Source organism: Piliocolobus tephrosceles, chromosome 5 (assembly GCF_002776525.5).
Source record: "Piliocolobus tephrosceles isolate RC106 chromosome 5, ASM277652v3, whole genome shotgun sequence".
NCBI lineage: Eukaryota > Metazoa > Chordata > Mammalia > Primates > Cercopithecidae > Piliocolobus > Piliocolobus tephrosceles.
This window is the reverse complement of record NC_045438.1, coordinates 15,925,578-15,932,362: the sequence shown is the minus strand read 5'-3', so window position 1 is coordinate 15,932,362 and position 6,785 is coordinate 15,925,578.

Genomic DNA, 6,785 nt, shown 5'->3' with positions numbered 1-6,785 from the left:
ACCTTCTCAGTCTTTCAAAGGCAATGGTGCTTGGTTAGATTCAGATGGTACCAATATAGATTTTTGCACAGGAGTTGGCATATGCCGGTGACACAAGCTCTTTCTACAATCCTTAGTTTTGCATTTCGAATCTCAAGTTTATATTTGGTGTCATCCAAGTTTTGTAAATCCTAACATTTTTAAAAATCAGGGTAAATATACAGTTTAGATTTCATAAAAGAGGAGGAGGCAGCTGTGTTCAAAAGTTGGCTTCAAAAAAAATCTTATGTTATTTGAGTAGATCTTTGCTATTTCCCCCAAATTTCTTATTATAATATAAATAAATACTAAAATAAATAACAATGCACTAAAATTATAAAACTATTTTATTAGAATAAAATATATACTAAAATAGATTTCAGGAGTCTAGACATTTTTTTCAATTTTATTCAAAAGAAGCATAATTGTACACAATTTTTTAAGTCTATTTCGAAGAAACATAGTGATATTTATTCTTCGCCCATATATTTATGTTTCAATTGACAACTGATTTCACCACATTTTGCAAAGATGAGCAATTTATTCATTTAAAACAGAAAAAGAAAAATGAATAAGTTGTGTGACCCATGGCCTGATTTAATAGAAAAGCATTTACTCAACTAAGATGTGATCATTCACTCCCCCAAACCATCCCACTTGCTCTAACCATCATTCATCTCTCATTCAGTTGTTAGGCAAACATACTGAAGTACCATTATTAACTGGATGCTGCAAGAACATACCATGCAAAGTAAGAAGCAGGCAAGTTGATTAAGAATTTAGGAAAATATCACAAATCCTCTCAGAACTGCAAGCCTATATTTCTAAGGAGATAAAAATGTTTTTACTAAACTGTTTTAACTTGTTTCTTAGTATTTTGTATTACGCTTTTGTGTTTTGCTTTATAATTGCCTTAAGTCATTGTTTTTAAAACGCTAACAAAGATAGCAGCATTTTCTTTTATTCAGAAAATACGAATGGAATACATTTTAAAGCGAATCTGGAAAAGACACTGAAACATACATCAAATTCTCATTTGACTTTCTGGAGGTATCTGAAAAAATAATATTAGGGAGTGTTCAGGGTATTTTTAGCATACCAAGTCATGTCTCCTATATTAATCTTGAAATACACCATTCAGGTGAAGATGAAATGCTGAGCTACAGTCCAGAGAGTATTGTCTGCAAGAGCTGTGTTTGCTGAATTTCCTAAGCAAGTGGAGTAGAAAGAATCAGAACTATATGGGAATTGACCTGGAAATGCATTACATCCAGGAGGTGGAGATGGGAACAAGAAAGAAAGACATAATACCTCACTCGAGAGAAGTTTTCCAATTATACAAAATGTTTCTGTGGAAAACATATTCCTCCAGGAAGTAACATTAGGTTCTGAAATTGAATTCCTGACACAGCCAAATAAGTTTTTATCAAAATTTCTATAACTAAAAGAGAACAGAGATCCTAAGAAACTATGTACCAAGCTATTAATCTATACTTCGGTATTTATATTTAAGTGGTCTTTTTTTTAAGCTTGGGTTATCAGAGGTAGAAATTACAGAGAGGTGGGAGTGCAAAATATATTTTCCACAAGGATGGCAAAAGACTTGAGGAGAAAGCGGCCTCTCCTGATCTTGTAATTCTGAACCAAACCATTTTCAGGATCTACATATATTACTAATAATGTAATGAAAATAGATAAGATTGTCAGAAGCTAAATATGATTTAAAAGTAAATACTAAGTAAACTAAATGTATAGGAGAGCTTCCTATTATAATAACAATCAAGATGTGTGATGAGTTGAGGTGGATAATTTGGAAAACCACCTTTAAGGCAAAATAGATTTTTTTCAAAATAATTTTTTAAGAGGCACAGAAACAGGCTTTAAAATTTTTTTAAGGTTTTTGAAGCTATAAAAGATTTGTCATAATAAACAAGAATTACTACATAATCATAAACATTAAAAACATTTCTGCAGCATTTTTGAAGGGTAATATAGAGGATAGTTGAATTGTCTGTGACAATTTCATTCCATCCTCATCTGATTCTCCCACATCATGCTTTTCTAATTCCAGGGTTTATAATATTCTCTGCTGGTAAAAGGCTATGGGAATGCAACAATGACACAGAGCAGACCCGCAATAGATTAAAATGTTCCCTCTGTCTCATGCCTTGAGTCTTTTGAGAAAAGTTAATGAAGAGTTTCTTTCCTTTTCTTTTCTCCACAATAGTAAAGAAGTTGTGATTACTTATTTTCATTCCTTCGGCGTACTTAAATATGAAATAGAAAACTAATTTCTGGATTATTCGTGATTTAGTCACATTCCCAGTGGCATTTGACACAGTGTGACTATCACAGACATTAAAAAAAACCCAAATGTCTCTTGCTTTGTGACTGATTGTGTGGATACAGAGATAATAAATTGAAAAACAGAAAGACAGAACGCACATTGGGCGTGGTGCACGAAGTGGAACCTATAACATTCTCATTCTTTTCTTGTATTCAATTAAACCCCCTGGCAGCTTAGCGAAGAAGGAAAATGTGTTTAACCCAAAGATACATACATTCCAAGAACAAGGACATTGTCCAAGGAAACAATTCATCTCTGTCCAACTGGAGGTGTGTTCAATTTTTCAGTAGAAAGAAATAATGATTTCTTCTAAAGGACAGAGACTGACAACATTTGAACAACAGATTAAGTACTTCCATCTGTTAAAAAAATAAAAAACTGTTTTTCAATTTCACTATGGACCATGACAAAAGCAAAACATAAATATTATTTAAAGATTTGTAATCTGTTCCATAATTTTGAAAATTTTAGTTCTAAATTTTATGTGTTGGTACATTGTGAAAATAATAACTTTTTAGCATTTAAAATCATAAGTTCATCTTGAGAGTCTTTCCCTAAAAAATGGTTATATAAAGTGTACTTTTTGTTTTCATATTTTCAATTAACACTACAATTTCTCTCCTTATTGGAACTTGAGTTTGAACTCTTTATTATAAGTGGGAGCATATATCCAATATCCTTGAGGAAGCAGGTTATAAATGACTACCTTATCCTTAAACTATATTAAGGAATTGTTTTCAATAAAAACTTTTAAAAGTCTGATAATCATGACATTTTATTGGTTTGAACTGATCCTTCCAGATCAGAGAATACCATTTAAAGTGTGGAGATAATACTAAATGTATTGGACAACTTATTTCAGGTTTGTTGTTGCTGTTGCTACTGTTGTTTTAGGATTCCACTGGCTTTTAAAGTAATGCTAGTAAAAAAATGAAAGTCTGAGGGACATGCTTTTATTTTTATTTATTTATTTATTTATTTATTTATTTATTTATTTATTTATTTATTTTTGAGAAGGAGTCTCGCTCTGTCGCCCAGGCTGGAGTGTAGTGGCGCGATATCTGCTCACTGCAAGCTCCGCCTCCCGGGTTCACGCCATTCTCCTGTCTCAGCCTCCCGAGTAGCTGGGACTACAGGCACCTGCCACCAGGCTCCCGCCACCAGGCCAGGCTAATTTTTTGTATTTTTAGTACAGACGGGGTTTCACCATGTTAGCCAGGATGGTCTCCATCTCCTGACCTCGTGATCCGCCTGCCTCGGCCTCCCAAAGTGCTGGGATACAGGCCTGAGACACCGCGCCCAGCCTGTTTTTATTTTATAGCTGGGAATGTTCTTCACTCAATGGAAAAAATTTGGAGGCCACGTCTGCACTGGGTGTAGTGACTACACACAAATAGGGCAGCAAAGCACAGTTTTTGATTGCCTCATTCCCTGAGCAGGGGTCTTTCATTTTATTTTCATGCATCATTTACAAGTTGCTGCCATGATTCCACAGAGTCAGCATATCTCACCAAGTTAACATAAAGTGAATTCGAAGGGAAGAAATACATTCTGTGATATCTGGGCAAGTTTGTTTCTGTTCATTGATTGCATTTAAAACACAAGTCAATCAGAAAGAAAGATTAATACTGTGAGTAGGTTTTAGCAAGTGTGCAGATCTGCACAGTGAGGAAATGATCACTGAGTTTCAAAGGAATGACATGACAGAAGCAAGCTTTATATTCCAAACTTGGGACATCAAGATGCAGACATTACATTATTTACATAAATATGTGTGAGAAAAAGCATGTTTATAAAACAATTATTTATTTGATAATATAATTGTAATTTCAGGTTATTTAAATAAAACATACTTTGGATATACAGAAAAGGAATTGTTAAATCAATTAACTCAACAGAATTAGAAGTTTCTAGTTTTAGAGACATGTAATCTATGAATTCAGATTTGTATTGAGCAAATGAAAGGGTGACATTGTCATTCTCTGAGAAAAAGAAGTCAGAGAGTGGCAGACACTATTATTTAGATAGAGGTAACTTGAATGAAGGAACATCCAGGGATATTCCTGCAGGACATGAAAAGATATCAGATTCAGGTTTAGCATTTGTCAAGGTATTGGTGATATCTAAGCTATAGGATTGGATGGAAAGACTATAGATTAAAAAACAAAGAGTTTTAGAGCTAATTTCTGGTGTATTTCATGTGTAGAAGCTGAACAAAAGAGGATAATCCTATAATGCGAACTGTGGTAAAATATCTAGTTAAGTAAGAAAGAGTAAAGTGAACGCGGGGCTCCAGAGTCCAAAGGAAGAAATTCTCTTAAGAAACAGTGATCTGAAATGCTGTTTTTGAGTAGTTAAGGTGAGAACTGAGGATTGGATTTAATAATGAGAAAGTCAATAGACACAAAGAAAAAAGCAAATTCAATGAAGTCGTAGAGCAATGTCTTAGGGGCACAGGTATAAGAGAAAATAGATAGAGATAGTCAATATAGGTAGGACTTACTGCAGAAGGGAACAGAAATATCAGATTCTAACTTGAGGTAGTTACTTGAGTTCAAGGGAGATTGTGTTAAAAATCCATATTAAGAAGGCAGGTTTAATGCAATAGAGAAATAATAATAATAATATATATTAAAGAGGACACAAAAAGCCTTTAAATGGGAATACAGAAAAAAATACAGAAGAAGAAAGGCCCATCATAAAATGTAAAACACTAACAAATAATATACAATCAAATAAATGACTACCTTATCCTTAAACTATAAAAACACTTGTGACTGGAAGACACTGAAAAATCTATGGAATCTAAGGCAGTAATCTTGGGAATACATCACTCTGGGGAGAGAAGAAAGCCTGGAAAGAAGCACTAAGGAAACTGTGTAAAACCACAGAAAATTATCAAGTCAGAAAACACTTAAAATCTCTTTTTACCTACAAGAAAAACTACTGAATAAACCATACCTCACTATAAGAATAGAAAGTACGCTCCAAGCCAAGAAACTGTAATCATTTAACCAAAATCTTAACCACATCTGTATACAGCTGTTATGGCAGGTTCTTAGATTATAAAAAATATATAATGCAGAAAATGTCAGATGACATCTGTATTGGTCCATTTGTGCTGTCATAACAAAATATCTAGGGTAATTTACAAAGAATAGAAATTTATTTCCCATAGTTCTGGAGGCTGGAAGTCCATGATGAAGGCACTGTAGGTTCAGTATCTTGGTGAGGGTTGGTTTCCGCTTACAAGATGGCTCCTTGTTGTGTGTCCTCTGAAGGGAAGAACACTGTCTCCTCACATAGTGGAAGGCATAGAAGGGGTTAAAAAAGAGAGCGAGACAGAGTTGAATTCCTTCTGTCAAACCCTTCTATAAGGACACCTAATCTCACTTACCTCCTAATTACCTCCTATAGGCCACACCTTTTAATACTGTTGCATTGAGGATTAAGTTTCAACATGAATTTCGGAAGGGACAAAAATACTCAAACCATGGCAACAGCTAAAGAAATACATACATTCAGACCAGAGCAGATACACATTCTCGGAAATTGACCTATGAATTCAACTCCACGTTAATAAAAAATGCAGCAGTGGTTTTTAGAAAATCTACAAGCTGGAAAAATATCTATTTCTTTCTAAGTGTTCTTCAGCACTCTTTTTCCTATAATTTGTCCATTTCATGAATGTTATCTATTTTTTTGGCATAAAGGTATTCCTCATATTTCCAGCCATTGATTTTTCTCCATCATTTTTATTGTTTTTGATTTTATTGATTTCTACTATTTATCATTTCCTTTCTTCTGATTAGAGTATTTTACCAGAGATATTAGTCAGTGTATTCAGGCAAGAAAAAGAAACGCTTACAACTGGAAGAAAACGTGTAAAGCTATCATTCATTGCAGAAGAGGACTGTCTACATCAAAATCATAAAGACTCCACTAAAAATTTATTACAAAAAAATAAGTGATGGGAGGCTCAGGTGGGAGGATCACTGGAGCCCAGGAGTTTGAGAGCAGATAGCAAGACCCAGTATGGGAAGGGAAGGGAAGGGAAGGGGAGAGGAGGGAAGGGGAGGGGAGGGGAGAGGAGGGAAGGGGAGGGGAGGGGAGGGGGGGAGGATAGGTGAATATAGTAAGACCACATGATATAAGCTTAATATTCAAATTTAACTTTATTTCTATATATTATCAATAAGTGGAATTTAAAGTATCAAAAGTGCTATTTACAATGGAATGAAACCCATGACTTAGGAGTAAATCTAACAAAATATATGCAACATGTTTATGCTGAAAATAACAAATTTAATGATGAGGGAAAACAAAGACTTAATAAAATTGAGAAATATACTACGCAAAGTAATTGGAAACTCAATATTGTTAAGATATTGTCTTTGTCTGGTTTTGCTACTATAATCAA